Here is a 21653-nt window from a genome sequence, read left to right as displayed (position 1 = left end):
TTCATTAAGCTACCTCATAGCTGTCCTATGTGTGTAAAGTATCATATATATACTCATTCTCAAATGTAACTAAGCTGAACACTACATATTCTTGTATGTATGTGTGTGTGTGTGTGTGTGTGTGTATATAGATAGATAGATAGATAGATAGATAGATAGATAGATAGATAGATAGATAGATAGATAGATAGATGATATAGATATAGATATAGATATAGATATAGATATAGATATAGATATAGATATAGATATAGATATAGATATAGATATAGATATAGATATAGATATAGATATAGATATAGATATAGATATAGATATAGATAGATAGTAACACAAGTGACTATCTGTAGTGATCTATTTAGACAAGAATGTGTAGTGTTCAGCTTAGTTAAATTTGAGAATGAGTTGATTATTACTAGATATGAAATTATACAAATCAAGTTGAACACTTCCAGAAAATATATGTATATATGTATATGGAATGTAGAACTGGTTTTCCAGATTCTTAGAAAAACCAGAATGACTTTTATTCTTTCCTTTCAGTGTCATTTTTGTAGCTATGGCAAAGAAACCCTACCAAATTATAATGAGACATGCTCTCTACTTAATTTCAGTAGCTTATAGTTCATAATTTTTCTCATTTTCTACTGAGTACAAAATGCTGTTTAAGAATGATATGATTTTGTGGTCCATCCATCACTCCTCGCCCTTGAGCTGCATTTGCTAACTGATCTGACATAGTGATGGTTTCCTGTTTAGGAAAACTTCAGCAATGTGCCTTTTATTTCTACTTCTTTCACTCAGCAATACCTATTCAGATGGGATGTCATTTTTATATAAATATATATTTCATTCACTGAGAGCTAATTTTATGTAATGGTTAAGACACCATGTTAGAAATGGGGATACTATGAGTTCTAGTTCTCCCAGTTATTCTCTCTCAGCCATAGGAAGAAGACAAGGGCAAACTGCTTCTAAAAATCTTGCCTAGAAAACTAGGGACTAGTGCAGGACAAAGAATGGTCCAGGAACATCATCAAATTGGCTCTTGGTGAAAAATGTACTCTGCCTTTAAATTAGTCACCTGCCTTTTGACAGATCCTGTCATTTGTTCATTAGACAGTATTTCTACTGTGATTGACTGAAGTTTCAAGAGATCTTACTAGGGTTTTTTCATTTAACTGAAGATAAAAGGTGATATTTATAAATGGGTATAATAGTTAATGGCTTTTTTAGTTTACTTTTTTTATTTAAAAAAGGAAAGATGTCCACTTCCAGGTAGTAATATTTGAATTGTGCATTTAGAACATTCTGTTTGTTTGCTTTTCTGTCAGCATATTCAGATGTTCACTTGTACTGATATGAATCTCTGGACCGAATTTTTGGCATGTTGTTTTTTCCAATGCTTTACAGCTCTATTGTGTATTAAAGATATGTACTGTGGAGAAAGATGAAAATTACAGCTTGGATTCCTGTAATCTCCACATAGGGGCTCAAAAAAGAGAACTCTTATATCAAAACAACACAATATTTTGACTCAGTATTAGATTCTTGTGCTTTACGTAACAATTTATGGAAAAAACAGATATTTCAATAGTCAAGCAATAGATATGAATGTTACACTTATTTTTAGGGAATAAGTATAGGGAATAACTTATTTTTAGGGAAAGTAATTTAAATAATGTTTATGTAACAAAAGGTTACACTCTTTTAATACAATTGATTTTAAATACAAGAAAGCAAACCAGATGCCTACCTGGAAAGAAGGTTGGGCAGCAGACCTGAATCATTTCACAACTTAAATTACAATATTTCACTCTAAATTCACATCTGTGTATATAATATCAGCAGATTGTATTCAATTCACTGCCATTTTTATTCTCCTTCTCTCAATAACACCAATCACTTGTAGAATTATATATTGCTGAATTTCTAACTTCTTTAACTCAGGTTTCATGATACCAGTCTACTCTATAGTAAGGCTATGTCAAAAAGATTGTCAGAAATGGTCATTTAGAAACTAATTTTCCCATTGCTTATTTGTCAGTAATGAGTAGGGAAAGCCTACTCTGGCTTTCCCTACTCTGGCAGTAGTAAGATACCTTCCTGTTTCCAAGGCTACACCTCAACTTTGCATTCAGTTCCAAACTTAATTTGGAGAAGAGTATACAAATATTTTGGTAATCAAATTTATTTTTTATAATGTTCAGGAGTAAAAAAATCCAATGCAAATATCCATTTTTTAGTGCCCAGGTACAATTTTTAGGTTGTCTGAAAATATCAAGAGTATCTATCTATCTATCTATCTATCTATCTATCTATCTATCTATCTATCTATCTATCTATCTATCTATCTATCTATCATCTATCTATCTATCATCTATCTATCTATCTATCTATCTATCTATCTATCTATCTATCTATCTATCTATCTATCTATCTATCTGAAGGGTGCTTTTTGAACATCAGAAAGGCATTATATTTTGTGCCTCCTTATGAAGTGAAAAACAAAGCCTAATTTCTCTTTTAACAAATTTCCTTTCCTCTTTCACAGTACATATTTAAACTTGTCAGTGAGATACATTTGTTTTGCCAACAGATAATTAAATAAAATTGAATTAAAATTGCTGTGTGATATAAATAATTCATCAGAAAGGCACTGACTTAAAAGCAAAGCATATCTGCCTTGCTTTCTTGGAATAGGTGGAATGGACTTGACCTACATTTTACCAAATCAAGACAAAAAATCTCCTGAGGAAAAAGTGATGAAACTATCATATATGTGATGCAGGTTGATAAATCTGGAAAATGATGAAAATATTGGGGAAGGTAGATGGAAGAAGAAGAAGCTGACAGTTGATGTGGGAGATAGATGGAATATTGGAGCCATTGCAAGAATTGCTAAATGCAGGAAGAGATTGTAAAGCTTAGAACACATTCCCTTTGCAGAAATCTGACAACATGAATAGAATACCTAAACTCATTCAATCCATCAGAATAGAAAACTTTTTGATAACTTTTTAAAAATATGATTAGATATAGAAAGATCAAAGTTAAGCTAGCAATGATTTATTGATAGTACTGGAAGTTGGAGTTATTTATTTATTTTTATAAGTACTATATATGTACTTGTCTTTCCAATAGGTAAGAATTAAACACAGCAGCTGAAAACAATTTAAATTAGTATAAATTTAAAGTTAAAAAGAAAACAAGGTTACAAAAGCAATTAACTAAATTAAAGAAAAAGGAAAAATAATGATAACACAGAGGAACATCAAATAAGACCTTAATGGAAAATCTACACTGTTCATTCATTCCTCTTTATTGATGTATTTTTTGATGTATTTTAAACTTTTAGAAGTAAGAAGTAAGACCTATTTCATATAGTTTACTTTAGGGGTATCAAACTCACGGGCCGCAGACCAGATACATCACAGGTCACACCCATGCCCGGTTTAGCCAAGGGGGAAAAAATCATAATATGTCATGTGACGATGCCAGGATGATAAGAATTTGGCACCCCTGGTCTACTGGTCCAATTTGGTGGGAATTGTGCCACCATTATTTGTTTTGCAAGTGAATTTTAGTGGGATTTGTGGGGTCAGGGAGTTCAATATGTAACCCATTAATTATCTACCATTGTTCTATAAAAGGGTTTTTTTATTATGTGATCATGTTACTTCAATCTTAAAACACATTACAGAAATTTATTCACAGGAAATTGTTAGATTATGGGTTGAGACTTGGTCATGATAAGATAACATAATACAGGTATAATACAACTATATAATAATCCATAGACTATAGTATATGTGAGATCTATTTTCAAAAGTAAACAATCTGATTCCTGATCAATCCATTGTAGAGCATGACAAAGAGGAAAACTATATATAACAATGATTGATTTACACAGAGGCAATTTGATTTTATTTAATATTTTGAAGGACATTTTCATAAATATGTATGTATGTATGTATGTATGTATGTATGTATGTATGTATGTATGTATGTATGTATGTATTTCAGGGTGCAATTCTACCAGTTTGGACTGGTTAGGATGAACTAGTAGCTCAGACAATCAGCTAGGAGTGAACCGGTTCACCTGACAATCAAGTGGGCCCGCCTGTTCACCCCTGCGCTTTACATTTATCTTCTCAGCTGAGTCATGCAGCAGAGCAGATTGCTGTGCCTCAGCTGTTTTCCTCCACAGCAGTAATGCAGAAGGTAAGTTTTCTCAAAACTGTGCATGCAAAGCACACAAAAACCAAACCGGTTGTTAAACCAGTAGGAACCCACTACTAATGTATGTGTGTATGTATGTCCTGATTTAGAAACCATCCTAGATCAGTCTTCTACTCTGTAATTCTTTCAAAGTAAGAGATGATCATTTTGCTCAGGCTTTTGAAACTGGGCAAATTAAACTATCTCCTCTGGTCTGTCTGTTTCACTTCAGTAGCCAACACATTTCACTGTTTTTTTTTAATCCAAAAATAAGGGTAGGCTAAATAATCTTGAGGATTAGTTATACTTTCAAGCAGAATGTGCCATTTTCTGAGGGCTTGCTATAATTGGGTTTTGTCATACTCAGGATTTTTATTTGAACAACATTGGACATGCTTATGTTTATTTCTTGTTGGCTACTGAACATTTCTTAGTTAATGAACCTTTGATCTTCCTCCCTCAAGTTTTCATAATTACCCTATCAGCTAGAACAAACTGGCAGTATTTTGTTCCAAGTACTTTGTGATAATCCTCCAGCGGCATGAATACATCCATGGCCAAGCTACCAAAAGACTGATAAATGAGGCACTGATTTGACACCAAGTTAATCTGATTTAGAAAGGCACGTGCATTGGCTGGTTTGCAGATGTATTAATTAGCTGAGCTACAGCTGAACTTCCTGAAGGTGAGGTGGCTATCTCCTTTCAGAAGTCCAGGTTGTAGGCATATGTGTGCTATTTTTCACTGCCACAGAAACTAAAACCAGAAATAATGGGTATAAGTTGCAGTTACCTAGTTTTGTTATAACTTCCTGTAATAAACAGAAGTAACAAAAAACTTCCTGTTGATAAAAAATGTGCTATATTGGAATGATTTAGCTAACATTCCATACCAGGTGTTTTTTTTTTTGGGGGGGGGGGGTTGTCAGCTCCAGACATTTCTAGGTAGAGGTTAGAAAACCATTTCTTTGGCTTAACTGATTTTCCTGCCTAAAGCAGAGAATTAGAATACATGTTTTTAATAGTCCATTTCAAGCCCACAATTGTATGATTTTATGCATGTTTCATGTTTCATGAGGACCCAGACTGTGGGGGCGATATGCTGACTCTGTAAACTGCTTAGAGAGGGCTGAAAGCCCTATGAAGCGGTATATAAGTCTAACTGCTACTGCTAGTGCTATGTTACATTTATGAGAAAAAAGATACCCCACAGATATAAAATGATCAACTTTGAAGAGAATTGTAAATGGGATGTGTGTCTATGTATGCAATAATGCTTTCTATCCATATTGTCAACCAAAGATCACTCACTCCAATTAAATCAAATCTAAGGTTTCCTTCACCAAAATAGTGACACTCAAATCTGAATGTGCATATGATTGGCTAAGAGTGTTTATGTGCATAATGTCCCAGGGGTGGGTTTCAACCGGCTCGCGGCGGTCCCTGCGAACCGGTTGGTTGGCGAACCCGGAAGTAAGTAACTTCCGGGAACGGCAACTGGCCCACCCGCCCGCCCGCGCTCCTTACCCAGTTTTGACGAGTTCTGCACTTCCACGCATGCGCAGGATGCATACAGCGCCTGCGCGATCCTCCAGGAGCAGCTGGAGCATCGCACAGATGCTAGTACGCATGCATGCGCCGCGCGCGTGCACGAGGACGCCGGCGGCCCTGTTCCAACCGAACCGGTTGGAACGGGGCGAGAAACCCACCCCTGTAATGTCCAGATAACATACTTTTTACCACCAAATAAAAAGGCAATTCCAGGGCAAGAGAGTATTAATGCCACAGTTTGCAATTATTTGTCTATAAAACAAACCAGAAAAACCCTCCTTTTGCAAAATTAACTGATTGCATCTGCATCTCCCAAACTTTCTCTCATACAATAGACAGAAAAGCATAAGACCAAATACTAAGCATGCACATCCTTCCTTCTTACAATATAAGCAAAAAAATGAAGAAAAAGAAAGAAAGAGATAGATAGAGAGAGAGAGAGAGAGAGAGAGAGAGAGAGAGAGAGAGAGAGAGAGAGAGAGAGAGAGAGAGAGGTGCTCATGTGATCAGGGAATGAGAACAAACTGTACTGATAAGGGAATAAAAGAGTCTTAGATGAGGAAAAGAAAGGGATGAATAAAAGATGTGAGGGTAGGAAAGACAGATAATTTGATTTGTGGAGCAAGAACCCAGATGATTATATGCCAGCAAAGACAAACCATTTTAGCTATTATCCTGAGATAATCAGAATTCCTGAAACCTAAACACAGATGAGAGAGAATTTGGAATTGCCTGGTCCTAGTTCAATATTTCAGATGTTACACACATCACAGTGTCAAGAACTTGTGCATAATTTTAAGAGCTCCTGATACAAACATACACAAAAGCAGCTGAAACAGCTTCGAGAGTCTGTCCCAGTTATATTTATATAAGGGTATACTTTTCTCTATGCACTAGCCAGTTTTACATACTCTGTTTTTTTATTTTTTGTTCCTTTTTTATTTAGTTTCCTTTATTCTTATCAATAATTCACATGAAAGTGTTGTAGCAGAAAAAATGTTTTCATACAAGTCAATATGATATTTTAGTATGAACATATTTTAAAATGTACTCATTCTTTAGTTTCTTAGATTTCTGGCTTCTTATATTTTTTCTGCCAAAACATCTTCACAACATGTGTTAAAGCAAATAATTCAAAAGACAAAGAGACCTTTACAATCTTAGTAGCTGTCCTTGTCCTTTAGAATATCTTTTTCTTTTAGTTCCAGCAAGAACCAAACCTCTTAACCTTCCAGAAAGTCATTAAGAGATGGATGTTTCGTCATGTACTGGGATAGCAAAGTTAGAACATGGGAGACTGTATATCTGCAGGCTATACAGATGTTGGGCTGGTACCTGTTTATGCTTATGATGGTTGTTATTGTTGTATTGTTGAGTGGCCATATAAACATTTTAAATAAAATAAACAATACATAAATATATTATTTCTAATAATGTAAAGGATATGCAGTATGGATTATGGTGTATGCTCATCATTCCTAGAGTATAGCCACAAGTTGCCCATAAGGTCCTAAAACTGATTTTTAAAAATTATGAATTTCTTCTGCCTTATACCTTCAAATATTAATCAAGCAATCATATAATCAAATGTATAATGAATGGTTGTATAGTAGACATAATTTTGGCAAACAAGAGGGGCTTTCACTTCTAGTCTGTTCCTGATGCTGAGCTTGTCGATCAGAAGGTTGGCAGTTCGGCAGTTCGAATCTCTAGTGCCGCGTAACACAGTAAGCTCCAGATACTTGTCCCAGCTTTGCCAATCTAGCAGTTCGAAAGCACGTAAAAATGAAAGTAAAAAAATAAGGGCTACTTTAGTGGAAATGTAACAGTGCTCCGTGCACCTTCGGCGTTTAGTCATGCCGGCTACATGACCATGGAGATGTCTTCGGACAGCTCTGGCTCTTCGGCTTTGAAACGGAGATGAGCACGATCCTCTAGAGTCAGGAACAACTAGCACATATGTGTAAAGGGAACCTTTACCTTTAATCATTCAGTTGCTTCACATGAATTGTGATCCAACAGTTCGAACTTTATTAGGATGGTCTGTCAGTAACTACTTTGCTGAGTCCTGTAATATTAAACTTGTATCACCAATGATTGTACCTAGCCACCTTATCTTCTGTCAACCCCTTTTTTTTTCAAGGGCTTTCATTTTTTCCAATCATCAAAGTCTTCTCCAGTGACTTTTACATTCCCAGGAAAATAATAATTCTTGTTCTTCTGATAAGCTTTTGATTTGGACATAGCCATTGTTTGGATATTTGACATCCATCATTGTCACAAGAACTGGCCAATGGGAACTCACTGGGGATAATATCTGTTGAGTCAGTTATAGTCTCCACTTGAAATGGCTTCAGTATAACTGCAGAAGGATAAGTGTTTTAGTCACTCTGTTGATTTTATTTTAATAAGTAGACCTATCCTAAACAATCCAAACTTTATTGTAACCATAGCAAGCCATTTTGAAATTCTGATTACATGGATTAATAATCACTGTCACTAATATGAACATGAAGAGGAAATTTATTACACTGAATCACAAATATCATGATTAAGGTGAAGCTTCTTTTTGTATTAAAATAAGAGAGTGCATCCAAGTTAATTATGATTTGTATATAACGCATATGGCTTTTGAGGCCAGACTGGCTGCTATTGAGCTGGCGTGAAAAAAACAGCATGCCTCATCTAGTTTTTGCTATGCTCATATAATTGCTGATTGAAAGTGCAAATAATCTGAAAGCTCTAATAATGAAAATCAAGAAGCACTGTAAAAAAAAAATGCGAAGTTTAATTGTAAAAACCAAACTACTAACAAGAGCTATAGCAGCCAGCCTTTAAAATGATAATATGTATATTGAGCTGGTGAATAATATTGGCATTTTCTGGATCTGCTGTGAACAATAAGGAACCAGTAGGCAAGAAATGTGCCATAGGTTAGTACTAGGTAAAATAGCAATGATTCCAGAATGCATCTGCAGGTAGTCTTTGATTTAGGACTACTATTAGGACCATGAGCAAGATGGTTGTTAAGTGAGTCATGCCTGATTTTACTATGTTTTGTGCCACAGTTGTTAAACAAATCACTGCAGTTGTTAAGTGAATCACTTGGTTCTTAAGTGCTTCCTCCATTGGTGTTGCTTGTTGGAAGCTGCCTGGGAAAGTTGCAATGATGATCACATGACACCAGGATATTGCAACCATCATAAAAACCATAGTTGCCAAGTGCCTGAATTTTGATCACATGGCCATGGGGATGCAGGGGAATTTTGGTCACATGGCCATGGGGATGCAGTATGAAAAATGGTTGTAAGTCAGTGCCATTGTAACTTTGAATTGTCACAAAATGTTTGGTTGTAAATTGAGTATTGCCTGTATACTTACAAACATCAGAATAGTGCAAGCAATGATATTCACTATGGAAGTAGACTTTGGAGCAGTAAAAGAGAAAGAGCATTGATGCCTTTGAGGTTTGGATAAGACACTTAAAAATATCATAAATAGACAGGAAAATGAGCAATAACTCACTGAACAAATCAACTCAGAGTTCTCACTCAAAGCACAAATAATCAGATTCAAATTTTCCTATTTCAGAAACATAGACATTTTTTTAAAATATATATCTTACTGAAAAAAGATTTCATAGCCAATACCAAGAAAGATCAAAACAATAAAATCTAATGGAAGTAATGCTTCACTACTCAATATCAAAAAGCAAGAGAACGTATGCATATATCTAATAGCTGAAACACTTTCATAAATATAAAATTGAATCAATTCAAATATGCCACTCTACATGCAAAAAGCAATTGACAGGTGTTGATGATGTTTAAAGAAATTTGTGTTATATATTCTACGCCCAACACCAGAACTTTCATATGAATTTCAGTATTTGACATTTAATCCTGCCCATAAAGATGTGAATGAGGCAGTAAATCAAAGAATGTGGGGAAGCAATTGTAGTACTTGCCAGAAGGAAAGGCCAAGTGTGATGAAACTATATGCTGGTAATTTTTATCTGTGTATAAGCCTTCCTCAGCATCTTTTAGCCATATATGTTTTATTTCTTAGATCTTAGCATGGCTGGTCAGAAAAGGCATTTGTTTGGGACAGTTTAGAATTCAGATTGGAAGCATTAATTTCTGCTTCCAGTTAATGGCTCAGTAATTGTTATACACTAGTTGGCTATGTTTTGCTGTTTTTAATGTCATATATTGATGGTTTTAGGATTATCTTGAAATCTTATTTTTTATCTTTAATCCCAGATCCACTAATCATATAACATTAAATTAAATAGCCATTGAGAACTGAGCAGTGTGTAAGTCATGATAGTAAGCAAGAAAGTACATATAAGAGAATATATGTAGTTCAGGGTTGAACTGTGTGGAACCTTAGACCTTCCTGAGCCTGGCTCTTTGTTTGCAGATATTTCATTACTCACTACAGCACAACCAGCACACCAGCTATGAAAAAGATAATACTACCAAAAATCAAAAACATTTCAAAAGGAACCTCATGGCAACACAGTAGCACATAAACAACTTAAATATTTAAGTTTTATTAAACATCTTAAATAAATAAAGCACACAGTAGGCTTAGAAGAAGAAAAAACAGGATCATCTACAGCTGACTTTAACAGACACTACATAAGCAGAAGAGTAGTAGAGTGAATCCATAATACTAACTAGACATGATAAATATCCTTAATCTCACAGCCCATGAACAGATTAAATCATAATTTCAACTGGAAAACTAGTTCCTAAGCCAAGTAAAATCCAAAAATGCTACAGAATGCCTGGACGTTTGGCATTCAAATAAAACAGTCATCCATAGACCCATTAGAGACAAACTACATTTTAACATAGATAAGCTACATTAAAGAGACAATTAAAAAGCTAAGAAGGAAACAAAAAGACCAGCTCACATCTTCTCTAGCAGGTAAGTAGAGATAAACACCAGACACACAATCAAGCAGAAAGCAATATCCTGATCAAGCAACTACCAAGCAAGTTACTGTATATAAACAGGGAGCAAACTCTACATCCTCTAGCACTGATGATGTTACCTAATCAGGTAATGAAATAGCTGCAACCAAACAACCAAGCTTAAAGGGATCCAAAGTACATCAATAACTATGGAACATAATATTAAGGATTTCATCTATGAGTGTTTGGAAAATAATACATTGCTCAAGAAAACTCTTGCCAAATGAACCTGAACTTTTTAATAGAATGATATAGTGCATCTTCACTTGAGCAGAACATTTGTCTCTTATGAAATTTTATTAAAGATAACAAGATGTGTAATGGAATATGTTCTCTTAGGATGAACGTACAGTTGGTTGAATAATTATACCAAGCAGTACACATCACTGGTTCCATAATAAGCTGATCATTTGCAAGTAGCCTGCTAAAAGGCTATGTTCTAGGCCTCTACTATTCAATTTATTTATAGGCATTGTCTAGAACAAGCTATTAGAAAATATAATTATCAATCTGGCAAATGACACAAAACTGGGAGATAGCAAACACCTTTAGAGAGCATGAAGATTCAAGAGGCAGAAGTCAGTGCATTGAACTGCAAAATGAAAAAAAATGCAGTCTTTCATTTATGTGCAGAAAATCAAAGGTATCACTGAAGAGCCCCATGAAAAGAATCTGCATGCTGTACTGGATTGTAAGCCAAAACAAATGTGAGTTGCAGGTAAAAAAAAGAAGGAAAAAGCAAATACAACCCAAGTCTGGGTAACAAAACTATAATGAATGTTAAAATAAAATTCATATCACACTTAGAACAATGCATCCAATTATGGGCACTGGATTTTAGCAGGCCAATAACAAATTATAACTTATTATAGTTGTATTAACAACTCTCACTATAAATAAAACCAACACAAAGATACTTTATTTTGGGTTTTTTTTTAAACTTCTTTTCTGTCTCTGGATTGTCATATGCTAAATTAGTCATTTACTATATAGTATGAAATACAGTAATATACTGCCTGTTATCTATCAATTCTGTTTTACACAGTGACGTGCGGTCAGCTTTAAGCCTGGTGAGGCACTTTTTAGACTTGTGGACTTCAACTCCCAGAATTCCACAGCCAGGCATGCTCCGTTCCGATTTAAAGCAACAGCATTTCCCCCCCTTGCAAAATAAGTTTTCCCATTCTTTTTCTTCTCCCTCCCCCTCCTTCCTCCCTCTCTCCCTCCCTCCCCCCTCTCTCAAACAGACGCACAGACACAGAGAACTTGGATCCCTCTCTCTCACTCACTCACTCTCAACAAACACAAACACAGAAGTTGGATTGGATATATTTTCCAAAGCAGCTCCTCTGCCATACCCCCCCCCCCATTCCTCTGCTGCCTTCCAATCGGAGCCTTTGATTGCAGGTGAATCACGTTGCCTTTTCAAACTTGTAATCAGTGAAGCTGGGCTTATATACTTTTATCCATCTCTCTCTCTCTCTCTCCCCTCTCTCTCTTTGTGTGTGTTTGAAAAGGCAACGTGGTTTTGTATGCAATCAAACTTTTTCAATTCCTCCCCCCTCCCCACACACGCACCAGCTGTTTCAGAAAGGATTTCAACTCTGCTTTCGCCTGCCTTCATGAAAAGAAAAAAAGGCTCTAAAAATGCCCTCTACAGTAGGCGAGAGAACACGTGCCTCCTTTGCATAAGAATTTTTTCATCTTTTAACCCTTGCTTAACTCTGCTCAAGTGATCATAAAGCTAGAGTAAAGGAGGCCCGTAGTTCTCTCGCCTCCCACTGCAGTTAAGCACTAAGCAGAGTCATCCACGGTGACTCTGGCAGCAACTACCTCAGCCTTTTTCCTTTTAATTATTCTTTTCTTTTCCTCATGATGCTGGTGAGGCCACGCCTCCCCTGACTGCATGTCCCTGTGATGATGATGTTGGGTAATGAAATGTCTGCAAGCAATAAACCAAGCTCAGAGAGCACCAAGGACTCTACAAAGATTCTCTTCCATTAGATCTCATCTTGCAAATTTAAACATGGGGGAAAATGTATTTTCTACAGTGTTTCCTATGTGGCAAGTTGGTGATGTTCTTTCATTTTTTTTCAACAACTGGGATGATAAAATATTGAATTAAATTGAATTCTTCGGCTAAAGGGGATACCACGGTGGATACAATTTTCCCAGGAAAACCTTCATGTAGGATTTTTTTTTCTTGTTTCTGCTGTTTCAAGTTTATAAAAATGCAAAAAAAGCAGATGAGACCACCACATATATGAGGAACCAAGGTGGCGCAGTGGTTAAATGCAGCACTGCAGGCTACTGCTAGATCAGCAGTTCAGCGGTTCAAATCTCACCGGCTCAGGGTTGACTCAGCTTTCCATCCTTCCGAGGTGGGTAAAATGAGGACCCAGATTGTTGGGGGCAATATGCTGACTCTCTGTAAACCGCTTAGAGAGGCCTGAAAGGCCTATGAAGCGGTATATAAGTCTACTGCTATTGCTATTGCTATTGCTATTTTAGAGTAAAGGTTTGCCATTTGCCTTTGATATTAGAACAATGATATCCTTATTTTGGCAGCATGAGGGCACCTTTTGTCCCCCTTCATATTCAAAGGTGCCCATTTCTTGTGAGCCATATAAGGCTCACCCCTAGCACCTATCCACAGCTAGATAAAATATTAAGGCCATGTCATGAAACACTGATTGTGATGACTTTGACTGCTACACATATATATATCCAGGATCCCAATCCTTGTGCTGAGGCATTGAGGAGTTGAGGTGCTGAGTAGCGGAGGAGCTGAGATGCTGAATTGCGGAAGTGTTGAGAAGCTAAGGTGCTGAAGTGCAGAGGTTCTGAAGTGCGGAGGTTCTGAGGTGCTGAAGTGCTGAGGTGGGGAAGTGCTGAAGTGCTGAGGTTCTGAGGTGTTGAAGTGCTCAGGCACTGAAGTGCTGAGGAACTGAGGTGTGGAGGTACTGAAGTGCTGAGGTGCTGAAGTGCTGAGGAACTGAAGTGCAGAGGTGCTGAAGTGCTGAAGTGCGAAGATGTTGAGGAGTTAAGGTGCTGAAGTGTGGAGGTTCTGAAGTGCGGAGGTTCTGAGGTGCTGAAATGCTGAAGTGCTGAGGTTCTGAGGTGCTGAAATGCTCAGGCACTGAAGTGCTGAGGAGCTGAGGTGCGGAGGTTCGGAAGTACTGAGGTGCTGAAGTGCTACAGATCTGAAGTGCTGAGGTGCTGAAGTGCAGAGGTGCTGAAGTGCTGACTTCTGAGGTGCTGACATTCTGAAGTGCGGAAGTGCGGAAGTGCTGAGGTTCTGAGGTACGGAAGTGCTGAGGAGCTGAGGTGCGGATGTGCTGAAGTGCTAATGTGTGGAGGACCAGTGGATCCTGGTAAGGACACACTTCTGGAATTATGGTCCAGTGGGTCACAGGTCACACTTCTAGAGCTGAGATGCCATTGCCCACCTTGCACCAAGCCTTGATGACATGTTTGCTTTCAGGGGGGGCAGACACCTTGGTGGATGTCTGTAAAATCCTGTTGCCAATCCCCATTTTAAAGGCAGATAAATCATAGAATCAATATAGAGTATCAAGAAGACTTCTGCTATTTGTCAACCTCCATTCTGATCAAACCTTGAAGAAAAAAAGCTGCAAACCTCAATAGTTGAGCTTGTTTTGCATATGAAGCTCTCATCACTATTGCAAATTTTGTTGATGCAATTGTGATGTCAAGCGACCTCACAAAAAAGGTACTGTGAGGAAGTAACTTGTTGGGATACCTTTGCAGATTGGCATTTGGGAACAAAGTGAGAACTTTTCCCACACACTATATCAAAACATGTACCTCTAGAAATTGTTTTGAATTGTTTGTGTCTGTTGTGGCCTGAAAGAGAATTGAAAGGCTCTTCATGGGGAATATTGACGGCCAGTTATATAGATCATTTGAGATAGTTCACAGATCCATGGCTGCATCCCAGTGGTGGGATTCAGCCAGTTCACACCTATCTGGGAGAACCGGTTGTTAACTTTATGAGCAGTTCAGAGAACCAGTTGTTGGAAGAAATCTCCTTCCCCCCCCCTACTTTACAGGGCTAATCCTGTAAGGAAGGCAGGAAGGAAACATTCTGGTGCTGTTTCTAGCCTAATCTTTATTGCCCTCCTTACAGAAACTCCCTCTTTTGTTAACCCTAATTACATTGTAACAGCTAAGGTGAAGCGCCCATCAACTTGAGTGATATTGAGTTGGCCACACCCAAAGAATCACATGACCACTGAGCCCCACCTACCCAGCTGGTTATTAGGGCAGAGAACCGGTTGTTAAATTATTTGAATCCCATCACTGTTGCATCCCCTACATTGAAGAATTTACATTTTTAAAACAATGTTAGTTTTTATCTTACCTGTTATAATCTGTTAATGTTTTATTTCATTTAGCTGCCTAGTGTTGCCTTTAGGTCAGATGGGCCACATATAAATAGGAAAATTGAATTCTGTGGGGTTTAGATAAGTAGGTTGTAGCTTCTAGGAACAATTGAAGGGGTGGAAATTGCATGGGGAACAGGAATGTCTCTTACATGTTGAATTGTCTATCCATCTGCTTTCATGAAAAAGGTCATAAACTTCCCCTGTAAGTCATAGGAGATTGAAAGTAGCTTAAGGTTATGGGACCTTATCAATTGGAATAGAAATGCCAAATATTTAGTTGAAAGAAAAAAAGGAAAGGGGAAACTGCTGGGGAGGGAAGGGCAACGCTTGTCCTAAGGGATCAGAGTAGAGGAATTTGAGGGCAAATGTAATTAACCAATCATGTCCTATTCTAGACATTGTCTCTCAAGTTTACATTCCAATTTTTGAAATAAAAATGTCAAAGCTATTCTGCCTTGTCACCTATTTCTTTATCTTCTAGTTTCCATCACTGATTTTACGATGGAAAAAGATCTGTTGAGAAAATTAAGAGAAAACATGAAGTGTCTCCAAAAAGAAGTAAGAGAAAATATTTGTTCATAGGCTGTCACAATAAACATGTGATGGAATCAGTGGTGGGATTCAGCCTGTCCGCACCTATTCAGGAGAATTGGTTGTTAACTTTCTAAGCAGTTCAGAGAACTGGTTGTTGGAAGAAATCTTATTTTGTTTTTTTCCGCTTTACAGGGCTAATCCTGTAAGGAAGGCAGGAAGGAAACATTCTGGTGTTGTTTCTAGCCTAATCTTTATTGCCCTGCTTACAGAAACTGCCTCTCCGGTTAATCCTTGTTACATTGTAACAGCTAAGGCAAAGCTCCCAGTGACATGAGTGACATTGAGTTGGCCACACCCACCTAGACACATGACCACCAAGCCCTGCCTACCCAGCTGGTCATTAGGACAGAGAACCAATTGTTTGAATCCCACCACTGGATGAAATGTATAAAAATTTAAGAAAGATAGACAGGCAGATTAGGTAGTTAGAGACAGAGAGAAAGAATATTAATTGTGCTCTCTGTTACGCCACGGTTAAGGCATCAACCTGCAAACTCAGAGACCGACATTTCTTGCCCCACTTTAGAAGCAAAGCCAAGTGGGTCACCCTGAGCCAGTCAGGTTCTCTTAGGCCTAGGAAGAAAGCAACACCAAATCACTTCTGAAAAACCTTGCTAAGAAAACTGCAGGGACTCATCCAGCCATTCCTTGAGAATCATTAAAAACTTTGGGTCTTTGGTCATTGCAGGAGGAACTATCGAGACTTCCTCTTTTGTCATCTACCACCGAAGAACGGAGATGTGCTGAGGTATATAATGTATACTTGTAGCTCACCTTAGAATATATTTATGAGAAAAATAAAAACAAATGATTTCTTCACAATTGGTAATTGTGAATAATGCATGTTCGCTTTATATTTCTACTATATGGATGAAATCCATACACAAACACATCTATTCAATACAAATTAGTTTATTTGAAACTTCTATTCAAGAATGGCAATTGTCAGAGTTCATGCTCATTCTTGGTTGGCTCCTTCTTTGCTACATTAGCTAGTTTCTTTGGCCACATACAACAACAATGGCAGTGAAATAAAATGTAGATGATTCAGATTTTGTTTGAACCACCGTGTTTTGCATTTCCTAAAGAAATGAACTAACACTAAATCATTCTTTTTCTATCCCGGTGTGAATAATTGCCTGTATTGAGCATCTACAGCAATAAATCGGGAGTTGCACATTTGTGTTCATCTTGACATGCATGATTTGATTTTAATATGCACAAATATGCTTGTCTACACCCCAGACTTTTTTTCTAAAGAGGATGTTTCAATGAATATCTTCTTTACACTGACATGAGAGAATTTATGAAAAACAAATTCATGTAATTCTTCTCATGACCATGAAATGAAGGAAATTATCCAGCAAGCGTTTAAAATTCATTTTGTTTTTCATTCTTCACAGAACTGTCAGGTTTCCCGGAGTCCAGAAAAGCCCATGGACCAGAACATCAGTTTAAAGATGGGTTCCCATCGGGTAGGCAACCTAGCATGTGAGGAATCTGTTGAGAGTCCAGTACTGAGAGACAATTCATGTCATAAGAAGAGGTGAAGAAGCCCAGTGGGGGTGATGGGGTGGGGGTAGGGGGTAGTGAGTGGGCTGATATGGAAATATATTCCTGACTTGTGATGTATTTTGGCTTCTCTAGATTGTTCAGACAAAAACAGAAAAACTGGACGGAGATCTGAAGAGAACAAGGGACCAGAGTTATATGTAAGTCTTTGCATAGTTCATCACATATTTTTAGTTGACACTTCAGTTCACTATTCAGTTCACACTTTCAATACAACATTCATCATTTGTCCATTGGCAATGGGACTGGCCATTTTATGAAACAAGTGATGGGAAATTATATTCTAGTAAAGCTTGGGAAAAAAGGGTGGAATGTGTTGTAATTGTATCAAAAGGTTTATAATTCAAGTACAAAAAAACCCCCAAGGGCCTAATTTCTCTCTGGTCTTCATAATTTGCAGAAAGACAATGGAAATCTCAAAACTTCTGGCAGAAAAAGAGGAGCTCAAAGTCCAAATTCAGGAGCTTCTAAAGGAAAACCACCAACTGGCCAGAGAAAAAGAGGAGCTCTGCGAAGAGTATAAAGAGTATAAAGAAAAGATGAGCAGGTTAAAAAATTTAGATAGCCACCCTGACTTTCTCTTCCTTTCTCAGCTATTTCAATTAGTTTTAATTTTAAACAAGTTTTATAATTCAAATAAAAAAACCTAAGGGAGCTAATTACACTTTGCTCTTGATATTTTACAGAAAAATTAGTTCAGAGGAACTTGGCAGCTGGAGAAACTGAGGCAAGAGAACGAGAGACTCCGCTGCAAGGCTCAGAAAGAAGCTGCGGAGAAAGCAGAGCTCCTACATGAGAATAATGATCTCAAGGAAGAACTTTATAGGTGAGAAATATTTAGATAGCGATTTGACTTTTTCTTTCAAATTCAGATTTATTTATTAGATCCCTTAGGTCAGATATACTGGATAAAAGAAATATTCCATTCATGTATGTATGTATGTATGTATGTATGTATGTATGTATGTATGTATGTATGTGTAAGAGAAGAGCAATAGTTATAATGGAATGCAATAATAATTAGTAATTCAAGTAACAAATTAAGAGGACTAATATCTATCTGGTTCTCATAATTTACAGAAAGATAGCAGTGATGTCAAAACTGACCGTAGAAAGTGAAGAGCTCCGAAACAAAACAGAGATTCTGACGTTCAAAAATATTGAACTTACCGATGAGAAAGAGGAGATCTTCAGAGCGTATGAAGAAATACTGTGCAGGTGAGAAATTTTTAGATAGCCACCACAAAATACTTCTTCCAGAATTTCATATTAGGGTCTCCTTATCTTAGAAAGCTTGGAAAAACCTGACATTCTCCTCATTTAAAAGAAATTAACAAACTATTTCTCTTATTATTTTACATATACAAATCTAGGAGTTAGTCTCATGGAATGGGAAGATACGTATAGAAGAGACTTTTCAATCTCCATCCCCCGGTGCCCAGCAATATTTATATACTTTCAGAGTGAGAGTTTCCTGACATCAAAGCAGTTCCTGTTATTTTAACTAAGAATACTTTGTTGTTGACCCAGATTCACAGCTAACATTCTGATTTTTTTTCAGAGAGGAACTACTGAGGATAGGCCACTGCACCTTATTGACAGATGGAGACCAGATGGAAGACAAGACAGAACCTCAAGAGAAAATGAAGCCTCAGATGGCGGAATATCAATTGAACCCCAAATGGCTTAAAGCTTCGGTAGACAAAATTAAAAAATCTAAGGAACCCGGGTCAAATATTCTGAGGTGGCTGCAGAAATCTCTCAAACTCCTAAAAGAGGATTCGTCTGAACGGTCAAAACACACCCTGCCAGAATGGCTTAAAGCATCTGCCACCAACCTCCCGGAGGAATGTGCTAAAGCAGCCAGGGAGGATGTGAATGATTGGCTAGAAGCATCAATAAATCATCTCCAGGAAAAAGGGCCAGAAATGTGCGAGTTAGATGTGGAGGGATGGCTAAAAGCATCTATTATAGGCATTCAATATCTACAAAAGTCAGAGTCTCGTGGAAGCCGGAAAAAAAGGGATGGCTTGCTGAATCAATAGAAAACCTGAAGAAGGGGACTTCCTGTGGTGACGTCACTGTGCTTAGAGTGGAGGGAAGGAAGCTTTCCTAACGTCTAACTCTAACTCCTTTGTTTGGGCTCTTTTTTGAGCACTGTTGATCCTGAAGGGGTCAACAGATTAAAGGGGATACTCTGTAGATCCTGGGGTGATAAGGCAAATCCCCCCACGGATAGGAGAAACCCCATAAACAGACAAGGAGATATCCTACAAAAGTCCAAGTCAGAGTCTCGTGGAAGCCAGAAAAAAAAAGGGATGGTTTGAAGAATCAATAGAAAACCTGAAGAAGTAATGTCCTGAAGGATCTGAAGAATATGTTAAAATGACTTCGAAGATCCTTAGAAAGCCTGTCCCTTTCTAGAGAACCTAGACCAGTTCCTGAAAAATGTCTCCCACAATCCTTGAAAAACCTGGAAGAGGAAGGTCCTGAAGTATCTAAACAAGATGCCAACAAATGGCTTGAAATAGCTATAAAGAATCTTGAGGAAGAAGACCCTAAAACGCCACTCCTAGATACTCAGGAATGCCTTGGAGCCTCTATTAAAAGCATTCGGGATCTACAGAAGTCCAGATGAGAAGGTTTGAAAAATCAATAGAGAACCTCAAGAAGCAATGTTCTGAAGGAACCGTGGAAAATATATTTCAATGGCTTCAAAGATCCTTAGAAAGCTTTGCATTTTCTGAAGAACTTATACCACTTCTTGAAAAATGGCTTCAGCAATCCCTGAAAAACTTGGAAAAGGTCCCGAAACATACAAACAAGATGCCAAAAATGGCTTGAAATATCTGTAAACAGCTTCAAAGAGGAAGGACCGTGAAGCATCCCATCTAGGTCCTCAGGAATGGCTTGAAGCATCTATTAAGGGCATCCAGGATCTCAAATAATCTAAGGAATCAAAAACAAGAATGTGGAAGATGAAGGAGAGAGTGATTTGGGTAGAACTTGCTTGCTCTGAAAGAAACTGAAGGATGGATGGATGGCTTCAAACATCTTTAGCAAGTTCCAGACAGCCTGGTTCTACTGCATCCAAAACAGATATGCAAGTATAGCTACAATCATCTCTGCAAAAGCTCAGTCAAGAATCCCCAGAAGAAGCCAAAAACAATTGTGGAAGAATGGTTCTAGGAATCCAGAGAAAATGCCCTGAAGAATCCAAGCAAAAGGTGAATGAGTAGCTTGAGAAAGCCTTAAATGACTTCCATGGGGGAGGGCCTGAAACTCCCCATTCATTTCATCTTGGTGAGAAAATACACTGAAGAAATCGTGCAATATGAGAAGCAGTAGCATGAGATCTGGGATCAAGCTGACAAAATGAACAAACTGAAAACCTCTCAGCTAGTATTTATTGTTTTGGTTTTTAAGAACTTAATGGGCCTTTTTGGAGTGAGTGGCATACTGTTTTCTTAATGGACTATGGTATTCCAACATGAGCTTCATAACTAATGAACCCTTGTCATCAACAGTTGTGATTATCTAGATGCTGCCTTAAGTTGGGTGGGAGGATAAAAGAAAGAGAGAGGAGGAAAAAAGGAAAAGGAAATAAGGAGAGATTGATATGGAGGAAGGAAAAGAAATAAGGACCAAAGAACAAGCACAATTTATGCCAAAATGCCAAGAATGGATAGACAATGGTAGAGCACAGAGAAACAAGGCTTTGGAAGTGAAAAGGAATCAACCAAAATCAGGAGGGTCCCTTGACTGCAGCATTGCCGGCATAACAATTCATCTTATGGAGAAAGGAAGAAGTGCATTATCAGGAAACCTCTCAAGACTTCCATGCCCATCAGACAGTTACAGACCATGGTCTCGTCCACAGTCTGGGCTATACACTCAGGGCCTTTGAGTATCATCATTACTACAGGGGAATAACTTATGGGGTTCCCAGCAGCTGGATGGAGATCATTGGACCTGAAAGTGTGGCAGCATGAATGGATTTCCAGAAAAATTGCAGACTACGGGAATCCTTTCAGCAATTCCCAAAACGCTGCACAGCCGTTTGCACTACTCAGGTGATCCTGAGGATCAGGCAAACATCCAAGTGGTCTCAACAACTCTCTAAAAGAATGCAAATGACCAGCTGTTTGCAAGGAATATCAATCTTCTCCTTCCCACCACCCAATCAGAGCTGAAGAAGCTTCTTGAATGAAGAGGGAAACATCTTCTAAGACTTGATTGGTTCTTCTATTTAATTTGCCTTCTGCAGGTACTTAATAAAGCCTGAAATCTCCTCATTAACTGGTGTGTTCATTGTGTTTGGATAC

At 37.7% G+C, this 21653-nt stretch overlaps 1 pseudogene; it reads left to right on the top strand.

The window, feature by feature from the left end:
* LOC148045337 (uncharacterized) overlaps positions 1-20567 on the top strand; it is a 32455-nt pseudogene extending 11888 nt beyond the window's left edge.
* Positions 20568-21653: the final 1086 nt, after the last annotated feature.

Source organism: Thamnophis sirtalis, unplaced genomic scaffold (assembly GCF_051295495.1).
Source record: "Thamnophis sirtalis isolate CommonGarterSnake01/CBP01778 unplaced genomic scaffold, rThaSir2_p1.2 scaffold_5, whole genome shotgun sequence".
NCBI classification, from domain to species: Eukaryota; Metazoa; Chordata; class Lepidosauria; order Squamata; family Natricidae; genus Thamnophis; species Thamnophis sirtalis.
This window is presented reverse-complemented; position numbering and strand designations above follow the sequence as displayed.